The sequence below is a fragment of the Hevea brasiliensis genome, chromosome 4 (genome assembly GCF_030052815.1).
Source record: "Hevea brasiliensis isolate MT/VB/25A 57/8 chromosome 4, ASM3005281v1, whole genome shotgun sequence".
NCBI lineage: Eukaryota > Viridiplantae > Streptophyta > Magnoliopsida > Malpighiales > Euphorbiaceae > Hevea > Hevea brasiliensis.
In genome coordinates, this window is record NC_079496.1 from 74,794,389 (window position 1) to 74,820,842 (window position 26,454).

At 35.1% G+C, this 26,454-nt stretch overlaps 1 non-coding gene across 1 annotated transcript; it reads left to right on the forward strand.

Moving 5' to 3' along the window:
• Positions 1-2,083: 2,083 nt before the first annotated feature.
• Positions 2,084-2,190, forward strand: LOC131179624 (small nucleolar RNA R71). Its single transcript, XR_009148515.1, has one exon. It is a non-coding gene; the product is annotated as a small nucleolar RNA R71 (small nucleolar RNA).
• The last annotated feature ends 24,264 nt before the right edge of the window (positions 2,191-26,454 follow it).

Genomic DNA, 26,454 nt, shown 5'->3' on the forward strand with positions numbered 1-26,454 from the left:
AGATAAGGGAAAGAAAACAAATCTGATTGTGGCTAACAAGCCACCCATGGGTTGCCTCCCAATAAGCGCTTTTGTTTATCGTCGTTAGCTCGACATGGCAAAGCTCCTTAATCCACATAAATTGGGTTACTCAATTTGAGCTCCTCCACTGAATGCTCCTAAAACCCCTCATAAAATGGCTTGTGTCTATGACCATTAACCTTGAACACTTTGTTAGTTCCTAAACTTTGAATTTCAATTGCACATAAAGAAACACATTAGTAACAACAAAGGGTCCAATCCATCGAGAACGCAACTTATCAGGCATCAGTTTCAATATGGAATCATACAATAAAACTTTTTACCCAACCACAAACTGTTTCCTTAGTTTGTCATGTAATGCTTTGTCTTTTCTTTAAAGATCCTAGAATTCTCATAAGCCTTAAGTCGAATTTCCTCTAATTCATGCAATTGTAATTTTCTTTCCAACTCATCCTCCATGCTTAACTCAAAAACATCCTGCACAAATGTATCAACAAAATCAATAGAAAAGATAGAATGATCATCAGCAGGATACTTTATGGCATCAAAGATATTAAATTTGATAGTCTTTCCATCAAACTCTATAGTTAAGGTACCCTCATCCACATCAATTTTTGTCTCGGCAGTTTTTAGGAAAGGTCTTCCAAATAAAATCAAAGCTAACTTTGATGTGAGAGCACTATCTTCCATATCCAGAATGTAAAAATCTGCAAGAAAAATCAATTCTTCAACCTGCACTAACACATCCTCAACTACTCCCAATGGGTAAGCATTAGAACGATCAGCTAATTGAATAATGAAACTGGTTTCTTTCAAAGGACCCAAATTTAAAGTTTGAAAAATTGAATTTGATATAACATTAATAGATGCTCCTAAATCTGCCATTGCATGTTCTAATTTAGAATCACCTATTCTGCAAGGAATAGAAAACAAACTTGGATCCTTACACTTTAGGGGTAATTTTCGCTGAATTAATGCCGACACATTTTTCCCCACACTGATCTTCTCATTATTCCTTAACTTGCGCTTTGTAGTGCATAATTCCTTAAGGAATTTGGCATACCTAGGGATTTATTTGATGGCATCAAGTAAAGGTATATTAACCTCTACCTTCCTGAAAGTCTCCAAAATTTCTTTCTCTTGTTCTTCTTTCTTAGTCTTAGCCAAACTGCAGGGGAATGAAGGAAGAACAGAATTATTAACCTTATTCAGTTTAGGTTCAGTATTTACCTCAACTTCAGGAACTTCAAACTCTTTTGCTCCTTGCTTCTTCTTTTTCATTGACTCATGTGGAGTCTGATTATCAACTTCTTTCCCACTCCGCAACACTATAGCACTTGCATTTTCTCTGGGATTCATGACTATTTGTGATGAAAGCTTTCCAGAACCTTAGGCTTCCAGCTTACTCACAGATGAAGCTAACTAACCAATCTGCCTCTCTATGTTTTGAATGCTTTTTCTAGTCTCCTGTTGAAACTATTTTGTATTGCTAGCCAAAGCCTTAACAATTTCATCAAGTGACATACCTTAATTTGAGGGAGGTGGAGGTGGTTGATTCACTTGTGGTCTTTGCTACTAGTATCGGTTTTGTACTGATTGATTCCCATAACTCAAATTGGGATGATCTCGCCATCCTGGATTATAGGTATTAGAAAAGGGATCATACTTGCATTGTGGCTGTCCATAATTGCCTACTACATTAGCATGTTGCCTTGATTCATCCTCTTGTAATGCAGGACACATGTTAGTAGCATGACCCAAACCCAAACAAATTCCACGTACCTTAACTGTTTGCATGTTCCCTACAGTTAACTGCCTCACCAAAGAAGTTAAATCTGAAATCTGTTTCTCAAGGTTATATGTATTTACCTCATTAACCTTCTTAGGTGTGTGATCCATTCTCATTCCAAACCGCTAAGAGTTTGCTACCATGTTAGCAATCAGCCTTCTTGCTTCTTCTGGTGCCTTGTCATCCAAAGCTCCTCCACTAGCAGCATCTATCATACTATGGTCCATTGGTAGAAGTCCCTCATAGAAATACTGAATTAAAAGCTGCTCACTTATTTGATGATGGGGACAACTTGCACACAGCTTCTTAAATCTCTCCCAATATTCATACAAACTCTCTCTATTGTACTACCGGATGCCACAAATTTCTTTTCTTATATTGGTAGCATGGGAAGCAGGAAAATATTTCTCTAAAATATATGCTTCATCTCATTCCATGAGTTGACAGATCCATAAGGAAGGTAATACAACCAATCCTTAGTTATGCCTTCTAGTGAGAAAGGAAAAAGCTCAAAGCTTGATTTGATCCTCTGAAACTCCTTGAGGTTTCATGCTGGAACATACAACATGAAATTCCTTTAAATGCTTGTGTGGATCCTCACCTGAAAAACCATGAAACTTAGGCAACAAATAAATTAGTCCATATTTTAATTCAAAAGCAACATTTAAAGCAGGGTATTGAATATAAAAAGGCTGTTGGTTTATATCAGGAGCAGCCAACTCTTTCAAAGTCCTAGCAGCCATGGTTTTGTTTTCGGAATCTAAATGTATTAGAAAGGCAGCTGTTAGCTGCCACTTATTTTGCATTTATTTAGGGCATTTGTTTAGAAATTTTTGTGTGCATATCTGTTCTTACCTTTTGTTGTATGATTCTAATACAATTTTGGTAGTTTAGGTTGATTAGGAACCTATTTGTTAGCTGTAATTTTTTTATATATATCTTTGATTTCTAGGGCAATAAACATCAGAATTCTTATTCCAAAATTTCTTAGTTCTTTTACATGGTATCATAGCCATGGCTGATGAAAAGAAAAATGAGAGTTCTGGGTCAGGAAAGAAAACTTCTAGTTCTTACACATTGAATTCGAATGATAACCCAGGTAACTTGATTGCCCAAGTTTAGTTGAAGGGAAAGAATTTCAAAGAATGGGCGCGAGCTATGCGGACTGCATTGCGGGCTAAAAAGAACTATGGTTTTATTAATGGATCTATTAAGCAACCAGCAGATGACTCACTGGAACTCGAAGATTGGTGGATGGTTAACTCTATGCTGGTTTCTTGGGTGTTTAACACCATTGAACCGATGCTTCGCTCGACCATCTCTCACATGGAGAACGTAAAGGATCTATGGGAGGATATTAAACAGAGGTTCTCGATTGGGAATGGTCCACGAATGCAGCAACTGAGATCGAATCTGGTGAATTATAGGTAGGAAGGTCAACCGATCGTGCCCTATTTCATAAGACTCAAAACATTATGGGATGAAATAAACAACTATGATCGGATACCAGTGTGTATCTGTGCAGGCTGCAGATACAATCTTACCATTGAATTGGAAAGAAAGCGTGAAGAAGAGAGAGTTCATCAGTTTTTGATGGGCTTGGATGAAGAAGGATACGGAACAGTGCACTCTAATATTTTGAGCACTGAACCCTTTCCCAATTTGAATCGTGCCTATGCTATGGTTGTTTAGCAAGAGCGGGTGCGAACTATGACACAAACCAAGGAAGAAAGAGGCAATCCTATGAGTTTTGCAATTTGAGCAGGAAGTCGAAATTCAGGGGGGGATAAAGACAAATCCTCAATTTGTTCTAACTGCAACCGAGAGGGACATGATGCTGAAAGTTGTTTCCAGCTTATAGGTTATCCAGAATGGTGGGGTAATAGACCACGTGGAACTTCTGCTGGACGAGGAGGTGGTCAAAAGCATGGCAATGGAGCAGGACGTAGCAAGGGAGGAGTTGCTCGTGCCAACGCCACACAAGCAACTGGAGTTGATGGTGGGCATGGAATTGTCACAGATTCAGATCGAAAGGGTCTTAATGGATTAAATGAAGAAGCGTTGTACGCTTTCTTTGGGCATGTTGAATTCTTGTCAGAATGGTGGCAATGAGAGGCTGACAGGTATGCAGAGGATATTTCCTTGAATTATTGACATAGGAGCTTCTCATCATATGACAGGAACGTTGGCATTTTTGAGTGAATTGCGTGACATTGTGCCATTCTCAGTTTGGTTACCTAATGGAAAAAAGACCTCAGTGGTGAAAGAAGGAACTGTGTTGCTTGGAGGAGACTTGAAATTGCAACGAGTCCTTTATGTGCCAAATTTGAATTGCAATCTGATCTCTGTATCACAACTACTTAATGATTCAAATTTGGTTATTCAACTCACTAACAAAATTTGTGCTATACAGGACCTAAATTAGAGGAACCTGATTAGAGCGGATGAGCAATGCGAGGGGCTGTACTTTCTCAAGGGAGTGACATCGATACATGCTTGAAAGGTAACTGATGTGGGGTCTTTTGAGCTTTGGCATAAGAGAATGGGTCATCCTTCTTATAAGGTGGTAGAGTTAATTACAGAAGCTAGTAGCGTAGTTAGAAAAACTAATAAAACTTGTGAAGTTTGTTTTAGAGCAAAGCAAACAAGAGAGATTTTCTTTTCTAGTGATAATAAAGCTGATGGTTGTTTTGAATTGATACATTGTGATTTGTGGGGACCTTATAGAGTCCCAACTTCTTGTGGAGCAATTTACTTCTTAACAATTGTTGATGATTACTCTCATGCTATTTGGATATATTTGCTGAATGGAAAACAAGAAGTAGCTTGTGTTCTTAAGAAATTTGTTGTGATGGTTAAATGCCAATTTGAAAAAAATGTGAAAATTGTCAGAAGTGATAACGGAAGTGAATTTATGTGCTTGAAAGAATATTTTGATGAACAAGGGATATTGCATCAGACTTCTTGTGTAGGAACACCTCAACAAAATGGCTGAGTGGAAAGAAAACATCGCCATATTCTTAATGTGGCAAGAGCCTTGCGTTTCCAAGCAAATTTACCCATAGAATTTTGGGGAGAATGTGTACTTGCAGCCAGGTATTTCATTAATAGGACTCCATCTATGTTATTAAATGGTAAAACCCCATATGAGATGCTCTTTGGGAAAGTACCTTCTTACAAACACGTTCGGGTTTTTGGTTGTTTGTGCTATGCGTATAATCTGAATCGAGATAAAGATAAATTTGGTAGTAGAAGTTGTAGGTGTGTTTTTGTTGGGTATCCATTTGGAAAGAAGGGATGGAGATTATATGATTTGGAAACTAAAGAATACTTTGTATCAAGAGACGTGGTATTCGCTAAAACAGAATTTTCACATGCAAATGAGAAAACAATGGGTGATGAACTCATTAAAAATGGAGTTGAGGAGTTGGGTGATGAAGTTGATGGTTTAGAGAACAACTTGGGAAAGGAGCACGATGAAAGTGTGGGTAGAGAAAGTGAGGTGAATCCTGAAATGGAAGAATTGATCCATGAAAATAGTGAAGGAGTGGATAGAGGTGAAGTTATTGAAGAGCAACTAGGTAGGGGACAAAGGGCCAAGCAACCTAGTGTTCATTTGAAGGATTATGTGACAAACGCCATCAAAACAAGCCCCTCGGTATGCTCACCTGCCCAATCTAATTCCTCAGGTACGCCTTACTCTATAGCACATTATGTGGGTTATGATAAATTCTCTACACAACACTGATGTTTTTTGATAGCCATTACTACAGGACATGAACCAAGCTCTTATGCAGAAGCAGTTAAGGATGAATGGTGGAGAGTGGCTATGAGAAAAGAAATACAGGCTTTGGAGGATAATGGTACATGGACAGTTGAAAATCTACCATTTGGGAAGAAAGCAATAGGAAGCAAGTGGGTATACAAAATTAAATACAATTCTGATGGAAGTGTTGAATGATACAAGGCACAGTTAGTGATATTGGGAAATAATCAAGTTGACGGTATAGATTATCAGGAGACTTTTGCTCCTATAGCAAAAATGGTTACTGTGTGCACCTTTCTTGCCGTTGCGGCTGCAAAGAATTGGGAACTCCATCAGATGGATGTCCAAAATGCTTTCTTACACGGTGATTTGGAGGAAGAGGTTTACATGAAGATGCCGCCTGGATTTGCTTCTCAATCACGAGGGAAGGCTTGTAAACTCCGGAAATCTCTATACGGTTTGCGGCAAGCACCTAGATGTTGGTTTGCGAAATTGGCTGCATCTCTGAAAGCTTATGGATTTCAGCAATCATAATCAGATTACTCTTTGTTCACTTTTTGAGCTAGGACTATTCAATTGAATGTGATTATTTATGCGGATGACCTTATTATCTCCAGCAATGATGTTTCCGCTATACAAAAATTCAAGAACTATTTGAGTCGTTGCTTTCATATAAAAGACTCGGGGAAGCTGAAATTTTTCTTAGGGATTGAAGTAGCCAGAAACTCGAATGGTATTTTCTTGTGTCAACGTAAGTATGCATTGGATGTAATTTCAGAAGTTCGATTACTGGGTTACAAGCCGGCTAAAACTCCTCTTGAACAAAATCACAAGCTGGCCCTTACCGAGAGTGATGATGTGGATGACCCTGCTCCGTATAGACGTCTGGTGGGACGGCTTATTTATCTAAGAATAACTTGGCCCGAGTTGTTTTATTGTGTGCATATTCTTGCTCAGTTCATGCAACAATCGAAGAAAGCTCATTGGGAGGCAGCTGTTAGAGTTGTGCATTATTTGAAAGGAAATCCAGGTTAGGGTATACTACTGCATGCTAATTGTGATCTCAAATGGTCTACTTACTGTGATTCTGATTGGGCTAGCTGTCCTTTGACGAGACGATCTTTGACCGGTTATTTTGTTCTTTTGGGTGAATCCCCTATCTCGTGGAAGACTAAAAAGCAACAGACAGTGTCTCGCTCATCTGCTGAAGCTAAATATTGGTCTATGAGTACTACAACTTATGAACTTAAATGGTTGAAAGGATTATTGAATTCTCTTGGTGTGGCTCATACTAAACCTATGAATTTGTATTGTGATAGTCAAGCAGCTCTGCATATAGCTGCTAATCCTGTCTATCATTTTTATCAAGCATATTGAAGTGGACTGTCATTTTATCTGTGATGAGATATTGAATGGTAACATTCGAACAGATTATGTATGTAGTTCAATGCAACTTGCGGATATCTTCAAAAAGGCATTGGGAAAGGATCAGTTTGACTTTCTTCTACGCAAGTTGAGCATTTTAGATCTCCATGCTCCAACTTGAGGGGGGTTATTGGAAAGACAGTTGTTAGCTGCCACTTATTTTGCATTTATTTAGGACATTTATTTAGGAATTTTTATGTGCATATCTGTTCTTACCTTTTGTTGTATGATTCTGATACAATTTTGGTAGTTTAGCTTGATTAGGAACCTATTTGTTAGCTGTAATTTTTTTATACATATCTTTGATTTCTGGGGCAATAAACTTCAGAATTCTTATTCCAAAATTTCTTAGTTCGTTTACAGAATGCGAATCCGAATCCGAACTTAATTTCCTTGGAGATTGGACTCCTTCAGATGTACTCAAAATCTGCCTAGATTGCTTAGCCAAATTTCTCAACTGTTTAGCTATTTTTTCCACTTCTGGATCAAAGAGCAAGTTACCAAATTTAGAAGTTCTTATCATAAAAAAAAAAAAAAATCAGAGTAAAAACAGAAAACTGCCTCAAAACCCTAGAAAATGATAGAATTTGGCCTCAAGAGGGTGGGGCCAAGGAATCCTATGGATTGATAGGTCTTGATCAAAACGTCGTTTCCTTCAAAAAAAATATGGAGCGCCCTTCTAATTCAACCAAAATTCTGCCGATTAATAGTAGCACCGTAATTTTTACCGAAAACCTAAAAACAATAACACTTCACAAACAAGGTTAATAAGAGAATATCCTAACACTAAAAACATGAAATCCAATAAACTTTAGTCCCTGGCAACGATGCCAAAATTATTGATGGTTGCCAAATCCACCAAAAATTAAATTAACTAAAATTACCAGTAATGAAATATTTTCTGCAGTAAGTAGTAATCCCAGTCGAACCATAGAAACTGAGTTACTAAATTTTCGTGCACTTGTGTAACAGAAAAAGAACAAAGGTTGGGGGAGGGGGGGGGGGGAAGGGGGGAAGGTTGTAACACTAAATCAGAAGAAATCAAGCTCAGAAATTAAAGAACCAAATTTAAATATGAAACTCTCAATTTAAACAAACTTCAGTCCAAGGTGATTTACATTCCAATGCATGACTTGATCATAGACAAAAGAAATACAATCATCTCTTATTGAATACTTAATTTAGATTTACCAAACAGCGAGGTAAAACCCCTAACTTCTCTATACTCATCAATTCAAGCCCACCACTCTTATTGACTCTAATTATTAACTGAATTGGTATTAAGCAATCCTCATAAAATTAATAACTGCCTTAAGAGCAGGAAGTAGTTAAGCTGAACAACGATTTATAAAGCATAAACCATTTAATTCACCTTATTGTTTCCTTAGGTTATTATCGAAAACTTGAATCATAATCAATAAAACCTAATTGCTACTCACATTCAATCTTACACAACAATTACAGATTATGAAGATAAATTAGTAATTGATCAAATCAAATAATTAGCTAATAGGCCTTTCTAACAAATCATTCAATAGATCAAAAACAATTAAATCAGGAAAAAATAGATATTCAGAAAGGCATAATTTAAATTAATAACCTGACCTCACAAATCATGCATAAGAACTAGAATCCCTTGAATTGAATTTAGAACTTAGCCACTCATGTTCATGGCTTATAGAAAATTAAAGAAAAATAAAAAAGAAATCTAAAAAGAGAATAGAGAATGAAGGTCTTCTATGGTGTTCGAAAGTCTGAATGGTGTCCTCTCGGCTGCTGCCAAAAGATGGTCTTTATACTAAAAAACCTAATCCAAAAATAAGAGCCAAACTTGAAAAAGTTTTGAAATTCAAAAGACAGATTTTCTGCTCTGCAATCACGGCCATTTTTCTGCCACTTGCCTTTCGAATTTGTCTCTGCCTACTTCAGAAAAGTTGTAGCCCCATTTCTTAGCTTTCCAACGGGTACTCATTTGCCCAAATCCGAGGTCTACAGCCCTAGTTATGGGCTAAAAATCGAAACAAATTCTGACAGACAGTCCAACCCATAATTTTGACTTCATTACCATTTTTAACAATTAAAACGGCCTTATTTCACTTCTAGCCCTTCATAGAAGTTGTAGAGGTGGCTCTTAAGGTTCAATTGGGCCTAGGTTTGCTTCATTTGGACATCTAGAACTCCAGATACAAAATAAATATTGAAACTGATCGTGACACACCAAGTCTGGCCTTTTGTATTAGATTCACAACTAATTTTGACAACTTTAGAGACTGATCTGGGCTTTGGTCCCTCTTTATCATTTGTAGTGCTTTGACTTAGCTTTTCAACGAATTAAATAGCATTGGATTCAGACACCCACAACTTCAAAAACATCTGAAAAACACAGCAAAGGTCAAATTAATGCAAATGCTGAAAATTTCTCTATTTAACACAATTATTCCAACAGCTATCTAAAAATATGCCTAAATGATAATTATACTTTAATCAACTGAATTAGGCATAAAAACACACTCGAAACACTAAATATGATAGGAGTAAAATTAATAAATTATGCACTTATCACCCTTTATACCCATTATTTTCTTTCATTTTCATGCAATATCAACTCATTTCAACTCAAATTCAAAGATCAAATAAATGGGAAAGCAAGAACATGCACTAACCTGTTGTGGCCAATTCCAAGCTTTCCCAAAACTTCAATTTCCTAGCTTTTCTTGGCAGCCAATCACTTCTCTAAGTGTAAACTAAATTTTTAGTGAAGGAATTTAGGGTTTTTATTGTGGGAAAGGTAGAGGATTCAAGCTTGAAAGCTTGAAAAATGGAAGAAGGAGTCTTCCATGGTGGTTCGGCCAAGGGACTTTTAAGAGGAAGAAGATGAGTTGTTTTAATTAGTTTTGTCTCTTTGTTGATATCCAAAAATAAAATTTAATTATTAAGTATAATAATTAAATTTTAACATTTTCAAAAATTCCCTCTATGTCCTCTTATTTAATTCCATAAATACTTCATGTTTTCAATAGAATTTCAAAATTTTATTGTCACTTATTTTAACGGACATTTAGGTCAAAAGTTAACTATATGTGTCAAATGACCAAAATGCCTCTCATCAGGTTATAGTCAAACTTTTTCGGTAATACTGATTTATTTCATAACACGATAGTTCCTTTAATTTTTATACTGCTTGTCTCATTTTTATTTTGCCTATTTCATTTTATTTTCATCTTATTCTTGGTCCTCAGAATGGCTTTGAATAGTACTATTCACTGACGGAATATGGCACTATTTAGAGCACAGAAGTCTGGGGCGTTGCATATCAAAAAGTTGAAGACTAATAAGTTGGAAACTTGATTTGAAAAGGGATGATTTGTTAGATATCCAAAAGATAGTTTTGGATATTATTTCTATTTGCAAACATCACAGAGTTGTGATAAGTAGAGATGCCATTTTACTTGAAAAATAATTTATTCAAGAAGTTGGTAAAGGTCAGCAAATAGAGTTGGAATTAGAAAATTCTGATCAACTAACAGATCAAATGGATATAGATCCATCCGCTCAACCTAAGCCTATTGATAATTCATCCACATCTGTTCCTCGCATATCAACATGCATATCTCATCCACCAAAGAGATATGGATTTCTTCATGAGGATGAACAAGAGTTGTTTATTCATGAAAAAACTGATTATGAGATGATCCTTTAACCTATGAAGAAGCTTTATCAGATTAAGATTCTTTTAAATGGATTGAAGCAATGAAATTCAAAATGGATTTCATGTATAAGAACCAAGTTTTGGATCTTGTTAACCCTACTGAAGGTATTGCACCTATAGGAAATAAATGGGTCTTCAAGAAGAAAAATGGTTATGATGGAAAGGTAGAGACCTATAAAGCAAGGTTAGTTGTGAAAGGGTTTCGCCAAAGGCAAGGAATCGACTATGAGGAGACTTTCTTACCTGTTGCCATGCTTAAATCCATTAGGATTTTATTAGCTATAGCTACATACCATGATTTTAAAATTTGGCAAATGGATGTGAAAATAACTTTTCTCAATAGATACATTGAGGAAAATATATTCATGGAACAACCTAGGAGTTTTGAATCCCAAGAAGGTTCAAAAGTATGTAAGCCAAAATGATCTATATATGGGTTAAAACAAGCTTTAAGGAGTTGAAACATCCATTTTAATGAAGCCATCAAATCTTTTGGTTTTTATCAAAAATAAGGATGAACCATGAGTTTATAAGAAAGTTAGTGGGAGTGCTATCACTTTCCTTATCTTGTATGTGGATGATGAATTATTAATAGGTAATGATGTCGATATGCTAGGTAATGACATCGGTATGCTTAATACTGTAAAAGTTCAATTGTCAAATACATTCTCCATAAAAAACTTAAGAGAAGTGACCTACATTCTTAGTATTCGCATCAATAGAGATAGAGCAAAAAGTGTAACACCCCTCACCCATTTACAGTATAGCTGAGCAAGGCATGCTACATTCGGTGCCGAAGCACCCTATCCTATCTTATTGTGTACAATATAATTTAATTTCCATTTAATTATATTATCTCACTTGTAGAAAAAAATTTTTTTTTATCCCATTTCATTTTTATAGAGACCTAGACAAAGTCTCCTCTATTCTATTAGTGTATGGTGGATTCCATTATTTACCTGTTAAATTCAAATTATATTGCTTTCATCTATTCACTCATCATATCATTTCTCATGCGCATATCAATTTCAAGAAAATAAATTACATTTCATTTATATAAAGTTTACATATATAATAATTTATAATTTATATACAATCCAAAATTATTTATATCATTTAATTACATACAATACCAAAATGCAAAATCTATTATGTACATGAGCCCTACCAAAATAACTGATGAGGTGACAACCCACACTGTAGCAGATCTGGTCCAAGTCCAGTCTAGGCACTACTGCTCCCGCTGCTCTCTAGTACCTACATGTGGTAAGAACCAACACGCTAAACATATTGCTTAGTGGTGTATAAATTTAAATAAAAATACAACGGTCATGTCAGACACTAGGCCAGGGGGCAGACATAAGCCCATAATAATAACAGGCACTGTGGCCGACGGGTAGGCATAAAGCCAGTATAACAATCATCTTAGACATATGTTGTTTGTCAATGATCATTCATGTGGGCAGTACTGCAATCTATAGTCCCTAATTGGTATATCAATCGATCTAGCTATATAAATGAGTCTAGGTGTACTCTGGGCAAAATAATGTTATTTAATACTCATAATTTCATTGATTCATGCCATTTCCATGCTTAGCAAGTTATTGTAATTTATTTCATCTCATATGCCAAATCAAATTAGGAACCTTTCTCATGGTCCAAGTTTAGTATCTTAGATTCACCTAGCAATTTGGCCAAGATTTGGCCCTTATTTGGTTACACTTCCTTCATGGATGTTGTTCCTCTATGTATTGTCTTTGTTTTTCCTTTTGAATCATGTCATTTGAAGTTTTAGAACTCAAGTTATGGTCAAATAACCATAACTGGTTCATTTCCTAATTCTGGTTCCTTAAATACTCAGATTTTAGAGTTACAATTAACCTAATTAATTGAATATGTTACAGCTAAAATTAGGCCTAGAGTTCTTCATAGAAATTGTTACCTTATATCTTATGGTCACTCAAAAATTTAAATCACAATTTTCCAAGTTTTGTAGAATTAATTATGACCAAATCACTGGCCCAGACTCAGGTACCCTGTGTCTTCAGGGTCCAAGTTCAGGTCAGTAGATTTGACTTAACTTTTAAGGTCCTAATGTTCATAATTTGAGGAAAATGCCTAAAACCAAGTTGGAGCCCTGTTTCTTAGCGTTCCATATCAGTATGGCTCATCCAAATTGGAGTTTCCTAGTGGAAGATATACTATAAAAACTATTCTGGGGTCAAATGTAATTTGGTCAACTCCAGGTTTTGATATGTTAACTTCTTCTAACCATTTGACCTAGTTCTTTTGGGTTTTGAGTTTTGGTCAAAAGACCAATATTGTAGACCTATGTCCTATAAAAAATTTTCCATTGGTTTTATTGCATTTGGATTTTTATTGACCAAGTTATGGCCATTTTGCCAAGCTAGTCGGGAGGGCTTATGTCCAGAAAATTCTGGGCAGAATGGTTCTGGTCAGTTTAGTGACCTCACTTAGGCCAGCAATTACATTTGGTTAGAGGCATTTCTGGGCTTGGTGTTCTAAATGAAAATTGTAGTCCTATGTCTAAGCTTTCCAATGACACAAAAATCAGGTCATTTGGACCGGTCTAGAGGAAGTTATGGCACAGTTCATTTGGTCATTTTTTTGGGTTCAGTGTATGGATATCCTGATTGGGATAGTAAATTGATCAAGATTTGGACAGAATTTGGGCATGGTTTCTTCATGAAAAATAGGGTATTTTAAGTCTAGTTTCTCCTCCAATTGGCCTCATACTAATTGGAGCAACACAGATCTAGTTATGGTTCAAAAACCTCACTAGACTCATAGGTCCAAATTTCCTGCAAGAAACATGCACTCTCAATATTCAATTTCCTCTAACTCCATTACTTCAATTGACATACATGGCACTTCTAATAGGCAACAAACAGTCTTAACAAGATTATTCTCAAGCCATAACACAAAAGTACCAAAATTAATTCAAAACCCTAACTCAAAATTTCACAGCTCATGGAATTTCTATCTAATTTGATGTCTATCATAAACAACCACCTCAGTAACACTAACAAACCAACTTAATTCATAAAAAATCATCAAAACCATCAATTCACTCTCTTCATAGGGCTTGTAACACCCTCCCGGTAGCAACTCCGTACATCCTACTGTTCCGGTGACCGGTGTCGGTCCGGACAGCTAGAACGTCCGGAAAAATATTTAAACTAAAGTCAGGAACCATAATTAACTCAAATATTAATAAGAAAAATTTAATAAAAATTTTAGAAATAAAATACAACCAAGTCAAAAGAGCCGGTGCCCAAGCGATGGGTAACCAGAGGTAAGTTACGGTTCTCGCAACGAGGAGCCCTAGACCCGGGGGAAAAATTATAAAATAATTTTTGAGACTCCAGAGAAGGGTCATTGAGGTTCCTATGGCATTAGAATGCCAAGAAAATACTTAGAAAAATTTTTCAATCGGTACAGACAATTTTGACCCGTTAAGCCAAACGGAGGGCATTTTGGTCATTTCGCCTTCCGAGGTGATTTTTGGCCGACTTGTCCAGTTGAGTAAATAATTAATATGACATAAAATATGAATAAATATTACTAAAAATTAATGTGAAAATGAGTAGAGAAAAGAAGAAAAGAAAAACCTAAATATGGCATCACATAATGTCATTTGGAGGGCTTCCACCAATCACAACCTAATAAGCCAAATTAAAAAGAGAAAAAATGACAAATGAAGACACAAAATTTCTGGTTCTTCTTCTTCATTTGGACGTGAATCTCTCCCTCTCCCTCCACCATTTTATCAAGCTTTGAACTTGATTTTCTCTTCATCCACTCACTAAAACCCATAAGTCTCTTCATCAAAAATTAATCCCACACCTAGACAAAGCTTTTGGCAGCCTAGAAAAGGAAGGAAAGTGAAGTTTTAGCTTGAAGAAATCTGCCCTACAAGAGGTTAAAGTGAGGTTAGTGCTATCCTTTCACTCTCACTCCTTTAATCCTTGTTAAAGCATCATTTTAAGTTAAGAAATTGTAAGAGTTTGAAGTAAGTTATATGTGTTAGGGCATCTTTAATTTTTGGCAGCCCTAAGGAAGGATGAGGTTGATTGTTTTAATGAATTTAGAATGGATAGAAATGATGTTTAAGGTATGAATATGCATGGATGTTGAATTAGTGTGCTAATTGAGGTTTATGGATAATTTAAATTGGACATTAGGGTTTTGAGAAGTGAAACTTAGATTTAGCTTATGGAATTGTGAAAGAACATTATAAGGGTCAATTAGTGACCATTTTAGGTATGTTGACCATGAATTGGACTGAAAAATAGTATAGCCAAGTGAATGTGTAGGCTGCCTTGTTAGTGCAGCAGAGGGACTGAAAATTCAGTCCACTTGCACAGCCATAACTTTGGCTGTGTAGGTCCAATTGATGTTTGGTCAATTGGACATGAAACTAGGCTTATAATGGCACATTTTTGCTGAAGAAACCATGCCTAAAAGACCAAAGCAAGTGGACCAAAACTTGGCCCCAATCCTGACACCCTGCAACAGCCCCTGCAGAAATGACCAAATGAATAGTAACTGTTCATTTGGCCATAACTCACTGTAGATTTGGTCAATTGACCTGAAATTTTTACAGCAACAAGTTAAGACATAGAAAAACAACTTTCATGAAGAAACCTACCCCAAATTATGACCAGAACCTAACCCAAATGGCAGTCACAATTACTGTTCAAACCTGCAACTCTGCAGATTTTCATTTGAGCAGTAATGTTTGGATGGCTATAACTCTCTCTAGAAAACTCAGATTTAGGCGATTCTTGAACCGATGGAAACCTAAGGCATAGTAGAACATTTCATATGAAGAAAGTTAGATCAAATTATGAACTTAACTTGGTCAAATTACTGACCAAAGTTGGACCAAAATCTGCCAAAACCCAAAAGTGCTGCATGAACAGTGCACGTGAACAGTAAACTTATTTTGGCCATAACTTGAGCTACAAAACTCCAAATGGAGTGATTCAAAAAAGGAAATTCAACTAGACAAAATAAGGAACAACTTTCATGCTTACCATTTCCTCAAATTCCCACTGCAACAATGCTTAATGGAATAGTAAAATTAAGTTTCAAAAACCGAAAATTGGCAATTTTGCCAAATGACCTAAGCTTTGAGGAAGTGACCAAAACTAACAAGTTTTAAATGCAAAATGTGGTATGTTGGGAATGCCAAAACCAATGTACATAATTTCTACCTAAAAGTCAATATTTTTGTTGACCAAAGAGGTGAATAGTGACACCAAAACTTGGAAATTCAAAATTTGAAATTAGAAATGCATCTAGGGGACTTTAAATTACAATTGGCAATTAATACTAGCAAATGTAAAACTCAAAATGTGGGATCTTGGTGTAATTAATATTAACATATCCCTTAAGTATGAAAAAGTCAACATTTTGGTTGACTAGTAAGGTGAATAGTAATCAAAATAATTAGCAAATTAAGATGAAGACCTAGAACCAATTCTAAGCTTAAATGCTTAGAATGGTATGACAAATGTGGACTATGCATCTTAGTCAAAATTGTTAAAAAGGGAATTAAGAGCATAAATTTGAAATCCATGAAATTTTCATGGATTACTTGAAACATGAAGAATAAGTCACCAAATTGATGTAAATAGATAGTTAAGACTTATATGCCCATCACAAATGGAATTCATAAAATATTAGTAACTCAACTTGAAATATAAAATTTGTAATTACATAAATAGATTCTTGAATGTATAAATGAGAAAAGAAAAATGTTTTGAATACAATGGTACATGTGAACCATTGCTTAGAATTGTGATCAATATGAATAACATAATGAATGAATAAATGAACCATATTAATGTATGAATGAGACATTAGTTCTCATTATTGTAGAGAGGAGAAATATTTTGAGAACAATGGTATATGAATACCATTATTGTGAATTGTGATCAATAGGAATGATGTAAGGAATGTATAAATATTATGATCAATGTACAAATTATGAAATTTATCGTGAAATAATAAAGACATAAAACACAACATATTAATATTTGATGATATTATATGCTCTTGTATTGCCTAGACATGTGTGTCAGATTGGATAGTTTGGCATGCCAATAGGGTATTGTTTTAGCAGTACTGCGAAAGGCTTTATGCCTGTATTCATGGCTTTATGCCCGTATTCATGGCTTTTATGCCCATATTCATGGCTTTTATGCCCGATTATGTGATATCATGGCTTTTTAGCCATACTGACTGCATACAAGGTTGACGTTCTGCGTCCCATGGTATGACGGCCCGAGACACCGCGGTGTCCAGTGCCAACGACCCGTTATCCAGTTTAGTCAGCCTGTCGTAGGTCACTTGGACAGTGTAATTTATTGAAATAAATTAAGACTATTAGTAATTAAAAACATTAGAGATCAAATAAATGAGTTAATAAGACTTCAAAAGAATTAGTTACAATTATGAAATGATCCAAACCACATAAAAATTGTTAAGTAAAATGATAAGAGAGTTGCAAAAATAGGTATAACTTAACTAAATATTTTAAATGTACCTTCCATTGCCATATAAATATAAATTGAGTATTTTTATTAATTCTGTATATCGTACATTATCACTGTGAATTTCGGAATTAAACGCTTCCAAAGCGAAACAAATGAGAACAAAAGATAATTAACATTAGACAAATTGTATTAAATTAAATTGATTCTTAAGCATTCAAATTATGCTCTGTTCTTTTTTTTATTTGTATATATTATTTCTTGTTATATTATTGCACCACTAAGCAGAAATGCTTAGCACGATGGAATTGCTTCCTCGCGCAGTCTTGAAGGTAAAAACCGATGGTATCATTGAGATTTTTGGAGTCGGATCTGCGAAGTGTCAGAAGAGTTCAAGATTGTCACCTCCTCAGCAATGCATGTAGATAGGGCTCATTTTATACATGTTATGTATATTGTTCATTCCTAGCACATTGTAAATTATTTGTATATCTTGTACAAAATAAACTCATGTAATTAACCTATGAATTATGGAAGCTATTCAAAGTAAGTATTTTAGTATGTGAATTGAATTTGAGTTATAATGAGATTATACTTGTGAATATTGAGATATTGAAAATCTAATGAGATTTCTGAGAAATCTGGATACTGTATTGAGATACATTATGTTTGAAAATTTTTGAGACTATTAAGTTTGAGAAATCGAGTATATATTGAAATTGTCTTTGGCGAGTTCGGAAGAAGCTATTAGTCAAATTACAGTAGGACACTTTGTCGGATTATTGTTAAAATTTTTGAAATTTCCAATTTAGTTAGATTTTGATAAAAGTAAAAATAGCCTAAATCTTCAATAAAGTTTTTGAATAAATAAATCAAGGAGGCGAAGCAAATCCGTGAGGTGATATGGGTTCGAATCCTAGCTCTGCAGGGCGAAGGGATTGAACTCCACCAAAGCGGGCGATCTGGATTTGAGTTGCATCGCCAGGCCTCTAGAGAGTGCAGGCAAGATGGCCACCCATAGAGGGGCTTGAGCGGGGGCCCCCTAAGCCGGGGTGTGACAATAAAAAGGCGCCTTTTTGTTGTCACCGGCTGACTCAAGCCTATGGTGGCCATCTTCTTGGCGTCTCTAGGCGGCGATGCAACTCATCTTATCGCTTTGGTGGAGTTCAATCGCCTGCTAGATTCAAACCCATATCACCTCGCGAATTTCGCCTCTACCAATCGACTAGCTATTGCTCAATTGGTAAGAGGCGAAGCAAATCCGTGAGGTGATATGGGTTTGAATCCTAGCTCTGCAGGGCGAAGGGATTGAACTCCACCAAAGCGGATAGTACCGATTTGAGTTGCATCGCCGGCCTCTAGAGGGGTACGCCGGCAAGATGGCCACCCATAGAGGGGCTTGAGCTGGGGCCCACTAAGCCGGGGTGTGACAGGGCTGCCAAAAATTCATGATATTGATACATGGACATTTTATTTCATTTCTTTGTAATTTCCAACTCTAATTGAGGTCTTAACATAGAATAAAGAGAGAGAAAAGATACTAGCACTAACCTTGCTTGTGTCTAATTCCAAGTTCTCAAAACTTCAAATTTCTTACTTCTTTTTGCTACAAGTAAACTCTTCAAGGTGTGGGAATGAACTTTTGTGAAGGTGAACTAGGGTTTTGGGGGGAGAAAGCTTAGGAAAATCAAGCTTTTAAAAAAAGAAAATGGAGAAAGTTTCTTGGCTATGGTAGACGGCATATGAGGAAGGAGAAGAAAGAAATTGCTTTTCATTTGGTCAAACTTGTCTTGTACAAGTATATTTATCCATAAAGTTATGTATAGATTTTAATTACTATAAACTTTAATGACATCATCCGTATGTCATATTTATATAATAAGTTAATTTCTTTTTCTTTTCCTTCTTTCCTCCTTTCCCTACCATAATTTAAAATTTAAAATTTATTTTATATATTTTAATCTTTCTCATTTAAATTGACATTTAGGTCAAAATTCAACTCTGGGGTTGAAATGACAAAAATGCCCTTCGTTGGACTTATCGAATTATAATTATCTGTACTGATTAATAAAATTTTCTAAGCATTTTCTTGGCATTCTAATGCCATCGAAACTTCAATGACTCTTCTCTGGAGTCTCAAAAATTATATCACTGAATTTTCCTTGGGTTTAGGGCTACTAGCTATGAAGACAGCAACTTCCCGTTAAGTCACTCATCGCTAGGGCACCGACTCATTTAACTTCATTGTATTTAGTTGCTAAAATTTTTCCTTAATTTTTCTTGGTCTTTATTCAGTCAATTTATGCCTCCTCACTCTAGTTTGAGTGTAGTTCCAACCACTCTGACTGTCCGGATAGACGTTAGTCTCTGAAACAGTAGAATGTACGGACTACCTAAAGTGAGGGCATTATAATTCTTCCCCTCTAAATAAACTTTTGTCCTCAAAATTTACCCAGTGTAAATAATTGAGGGGCTGCTATCTCTTTGTCTCCTTAGTCTATCTTACTAAATCTAGCACTACAATTTTATCTTCAACTAGTTCTGCACCTATCTACTTTCACCTCGTATACTAGGTCTATCATTACATATACTAAAGTATTATAATGAGAAATATACCTCTGACAACATCTGCCGGCTCTGGCTCCTCCTGTGCCCTCATAGCATATACACGAGGTGCTACTCAGGCCTCAGGCCGCTCAATCATCTCTGAAGCTGGTCTCTATGATGTACTCGTCACCTCTGTCCTCGTAGGTCATCTACCCCTCTGAGCTATGGGGGCATGTAACACCCCTCACCCGACTACAGTGTAGCCGAGCAAGGCGTGCTACATTCGGTGCTGGAGCACCCTAACTTATCTTACTTTATTTCTTTAATAATTTGATCTCGTTATATTTTAATATCAATTATTTTTAAACGGAGAAACCAGCAGAGTTTCACCTATTTTATTATCAGTTGGTGTACTTCACTATTTACCTGCTTGAAATATTCAATAATATTTTACAATAATGATCTCATCAATTATTCTCATAACCATCTCATCATTCATATCTCATTCATATATCTCAATTTCATATTCATTTCAATGCATTTCCATTCATGCACAATTTATATATATAAATTCTCAAGTTTCATTAATTTACATGATTTATAGACTGATTACATAAATTCATAATTTATATGATCTACAAATTAATTACAGTTTCATAATCTATATTTCAACATATAATTCATAGTTTACATTACAAATAATAACTAATTATAATGTACAAAATACATAATATGATCTATATGGGCCTTATCTACAGGCATTGTTGAGGAGGTGACAACCTTGAACACTCTACAGATCAGAACTAGTTTAATTTACTTCAGATCATTCTAAGAAATAAAATTTTGGAGCTAATCTGATTTATTTGGGAACTTCTTACTCATTTATTTACTTTCTAGCATTTTTAATTGCTAATATTTGTAACTTATTTTAATAAAATAAACCGCTCAAGTAACCTATGACAAGCTGACTAAACTGGATAACGGGTCATTAGCACTGGACATTGCGGTGCCTCGGGCCGTCATACCATGGGACGCAGAACATCAACCACGTATATAGTCAGTATGGCTAAAAAGCCATGATAACACATAATCGAGCATTAAAGCCATGAGTGCGGGTATAAAGCCATCAGTATGGGCATAAAGCCATGAATATGGGCATAAAGCCTTTCGCAGTACTGCTAAAACAATACCCTATTGGCATGCCAATCTATCCAATCTGACACACATGTCTAGGCAATTCAAGGGCACATAATATCATTAAATATTAATATATTGTGTTTTATGACTTCATTATTTCATGATAAATTTCAATTATAATTTGATCATTTATATTATCACAATTCACATCAATTATCCTTTTATACCATTGTGCTCAAAGTACTTTTCCTTTCTACAATAATGAGAACTAATGTCTCATTCATACATTAATATGGTTCATTTATTCATTCATTATGTTATTCATATTGGTCACAATTCAAAACAATAGTTCACATGTACCATTGTATTCAAAACATTTTTCCTTTCTCTCTTGATGGGAACTTAAATCCCAAATGGCACTTTAATCTCATTTATACATTTAACAATCTATTCATGTAAATTACATTTCATACTTCAAGTTGTATTGCTAATATATTATGAACTCCTTTGGTGTTGGGAGTATAAATCTCAATTAACTATTCCAAATAATCCATGAACATTTCATGGATTCCAAATTTCATGCCTTAATTTCCTCTGCCAATTTAGTTCTTATACTTTGTGTCTTTGTGTTACTATTCACATTACTATTCACTCAAATTATTGACTTTTTAATACATAATAAATTTATTGAACCTAAGTTCATCAAGATACCACATTTTGCATTTTAAAGTTGTTAGTATTGGTTGCCAATACCGTTTCAAAGCTTATTTCATGTTATTCAAAATTTTCAGATTTCATACCTTAGGTTTACTATTCCATTGGTCATTTGTACAGTAGGAATTCGATAAAATTGTCTTCATGAAAGTTATTCCTTATTGTGTCTAGTTACATTTATTTCTTTGAATCACTCCATTTTGAGTTTTGTAGCTCAAGTTATGGTCATTTTCATAACTGGCTGGATTGACCTGTACCCAGATTTTCTGGGCAATTTGGTTCTGCCAGATTTGGTAACCTAAGTTTAGCTGGCAATTTGACTAGGTTATGGTCAGAATTTGGATTTGTGTTCTTTAAGAAAGTTGTAGGTATATATCTCAGCTTTCTGCTGGTAAAATTTCAGATCAATTGAACTTACCTACTCTAAGTTATGACTATTTGAACAAATATTGTTCATTTAGTTATTTTCCAGGGACAGCCTGTTGGTCACCCGGATTAGGGTAATTTTTAGGTTAACTTAGTTTGGTTTTTTGAGCAAGGTTTCTTCAATAAAGTTGTGCCATTATTTGTCTAGTTTCATGTGCAATTGGTCTTGAACCAATTAAACCTATACAACTCAAGTTATAGCTGCCCAAACATGCTGGACTCACATCCAAACCTGTAGGGCACTCAAGGCAGCACTCCCAACCTCAATTCTCATGGCACAATTCACTTCAATTCATCATTATACTCAGCCAAATGGTCACTAATTGACCATTAAAACTCTACTTAAAATTAAAATACAATAACCCTCAATTCATCACAAACCCTAACCCTAACAATCCATCACTTCATCTAACATACACAAATCAACATCTAACTCTAATATAGTTATCAAACATCATTCCCAAGCAACTTAATTCAATCAAATCAACAATTCTCAGCCTTCCCCCATGGCTGCCAAAAATTAGAATGATCCTAACATGCATATTTTCTTCAAATTTTCTCCATTTTCTAACTTAACTCAAAATTCAAATAAAAAATATATGGAGAAAAGTAAGAGATTTAACACTAACCTTGAACGGAGTCACTTTTAAGAATTCAAAACTTCACTTTCTTCCTTTCTTTTTACTGTCCAAAGCTTGCTCTAGGTGTGAGGATGAATTTTTGTAAAGGGAAGCTAGGGTTTTGAGGTGGTTTTGGGGGTAGAACACAAGCTTGAAGTGTACTCCAATGGAGGTTTCTCTCTTCTCTCTTTCTCTTTTTCTCTTGTTATGGCTGATTGGGGAAGACAAGTGCATATTGGTTTTTCATTTTGTCTCTTTTTTTATGTAGTTTTTATCCCTTTTAAGAGGCTTGTCAATTTGTGATTGGGTGGAGAGTGTTTAATGACATCATATGATGTCATAATTCCTAATTTCTTTCATTTTTCTTTCCTTTTCTTTTCTACTCATTTCCAATTCAATTTTTAGCAATATATATTTACATTTTTATGTCATAATAATTATTTACTTAACTGGACAAGTCAGCCAAAAATCATTTTTGAAGATGAAATGACCAAAATGCCCTCCGTTTGGCTTAACAAACTAAAATTGTCTGTACTGATTGAAAAATTGTTCTAAGCATTTTCTTGGTATTCTAATGCCATAGACCCCTCAATGACTCTTATTTGGAGTCTCCAAAATTATTTTATGAATTTTTACCCTAGTCTAGGGCTCCTAGTTATGAGGACCGCAACTTCCCACTGGTTTACCCATCGCTAGGGCACCGGCACGTTTAACTTGATTGTATTTTATTTCTAAAATTTTTTCTAAATTTTTCTTATTAATATTTGAGTTAATTATGGTTCCTCACTTTAGTTTAAATATTTTTTCAGACATTTTAACTGTCCATACCGACACTGGTCATCAGAACAGTAGAATGTATGGAATTGCTACAATGAGGGTGTTAGAGGGCAAACCTCTCAGTCGGTGGTGGGTGTCACACCCTACCCCTCTGTAAGGCATAACATGATCCCGTAGCATACCTAATGAATTACCAACTCCGTCTACTGATAACCCATTAAATACACTACAAGGGATTTTAAAAACTTTTCTTACTTCTTTTACAGTGGTGAGCACTATTTACAGGTGTTAAAAACCTTTGTGAACTGAAGTGAAATAGCTAACTCATTTGGACTATTAGTAATTTCTGTAAAAATTTTGGCACAGTGCCATCTGTATTTTGGGTAAAATAGTTCTTCAGAAAACCTATAAAAAGCACTTCAAATATATTTCCCAATCTCAACTCCAATAGTTAAATTACACAATATTTTTCTCAACTCAAATCAACAACAATTTTTCGGTATTTTCAAAGGATGAGATAAAAGAAATATAATACAAATTTTAGAAGTCAAAATATCTCATAATTTACTTTACAACTTTAATGTACAATTTTAATTTACAACTGCTCAAAACCAAAAACAATATATACATACAGTGGTCATACATTACAGTACAAAATGCAAAATGTGATATACTCATTATACCCGATAATCTCTCGCTGGATGTACTAGCAGCCTAATCTGCTGCTCGTCTGTCTCTATTCATGACAAGAATAGAAAGCTATCGCCGAGACAATATCTCAGTGGTGCACAACATTAACCAAATACAACTTTAAATCACAATTCATAAATCATATAAATGATGGATACGTAAAATCATAGTTAAATTCAAGACAATTAATGTCATAAGGAATTTAACACAATATCACAATAAATCTCAGAGAATAAAACATAGTTAACTTCAAAAGACAGTGAATGTCAATAAGAGTTTAAATTCATTTCACAATCTCACAATACATATCAATAAATCACACACAGCTTAATCATGTTCCAAAGTTCAATTCGTCCCAAAAGCCGATGGCTAATGAGGTATTCAATTTGTCCCAAAAGTCAATGACTAATGAGGAATAACATAGCTAGCTAGCAAAAATATCAGTACTCATCTAATTCGTCCTCAACAGGCACACACCTCAACACTTCAGCCAGAGAGGGAATTCAATTCGTCCCACTAGACAAGCTTGCGAGGAATACAATCAATATACATGATAGCTGTGGTTTCAAACCATTTCCAAAGCTTTTCAATCAATAAGTATCCATCAATATCATTCAAACAATTTCTCACAATTTCAAACCATTTACAGTGCTTTTCAAGCGATAAATATCCATTCAAACACATTTCTACAATTTAAAACAATAATGTACAAATAGTCATAATTCATTTCAATTGAAAAAAAAAATGCAAAAGAAATAGCTGTTGTGCACAAACCTCTGATAACTGTCTCCTGGTCTTGACTCAGTGTTTCCTTCCTTTTTCCTGAGTCTTTGCTAACTGAGAAACACAATTTGAAGTGTTTCAGTACTTAATTAAACTGTCTCTAATAATAATGCTTGATAAGTAATTCACTGAATGATATTATTTGCTTAATCAACCTAATATATCGACCCTCGATGCATTCTAGGTAAATTAGGTTTTAATGTTACTAACATGTCACATTCAATAGTCTTTTAGGGTTGGTATATGTTACCAATTTCAGTTCCGTGTATACTGCATTTTCTTGCAATTTGCTGGATTCCGGGATACTAGTTTGACCTACCCGGACGACCTAGTTCCCTCGGTTTTCGGGTTTTGGTCAAAACTACAAACTTGTAGATCTGTGTCTTATTGCACGCGGGAAAAAATTTCAGGTCGTTCTGAGTTATGTAGACCATGTTATGGTCATTTTACTATTACTGGTCAAATTGCATCAAAATTGGTCACTTTAGGTCATTTTAGGTCAATTTTGGTTCGGCCAGTTTTTGGACCCGAACTTGTGCAAGCTGTTTGACTTGCTTATGGTCATTTCTGGGTTTTTGTATCTTCATAAGACTTGTAGATATGGGTCTTAACTAATCATGGTCAAAATTTCATGTCAATTGGACCTGTTTTGAGTGAGTTATGGCCTAAACACTAACTACTGCCCAAATGGTCACTTTTCAGGCCTTATTTGCACTTAATCTGGATTTGGTCATTTTTCAAGCTACCTTGCAAGCAGAATTTTGGTATGCTTCCTTCATGAAAGTTGGCACATTTTGTGCCTAGTTTCACCTCCAATTGGTCTCATACTAATTGGAGCCACACACTTAAAGTTATAGGCCTAAAACACAAACTGCCTTATTACATTTCTTTCATACACATCAAAGATCACTCCTAACAATTACCAAACTCAATATTCAAGTCAATTCTGGTTGTATCATGATCTAAACATAATTCACAACACATTATAGGTCATTTTGGCAGCTTACAATTACATTCAACATACACCATAAAGTGCAGAATTTTTCAACTCAATTTACAACAATTCAATCACCTAACCATAACACTTTTTTCATGTCCAACTTCACACCATCATATATACACTCAAACTGCCCTAACATCCAACACAATTCAACATTAATATACCATAAACCAAGCATGAATTTCAGCATTCTTCAAGAGTTAACAACCTACCGTAATGGTACCTTTACATTCCATTAATTTCCAAGCTTCAAATTTTAATTCATATTTACGTATACTAAGTATACATCACCCAAACAATTTCCTACACAATATACATTTAATCAATCATTTAATTCACCATTTACAAGCAAAAATAAACTGCCTTCAAAGTGTTTCCATGGCTACCAAAAGTACACATCCCCATTCAACATCAAACCTCAAAAATTTCTCCATAAGTCAAATACCCATAACATCCTTACAAACTTTAACAAGGCAACAATAGAAAACTCAAACTTACCTATTGATGAGACTTGTTAAATCTTCACTAA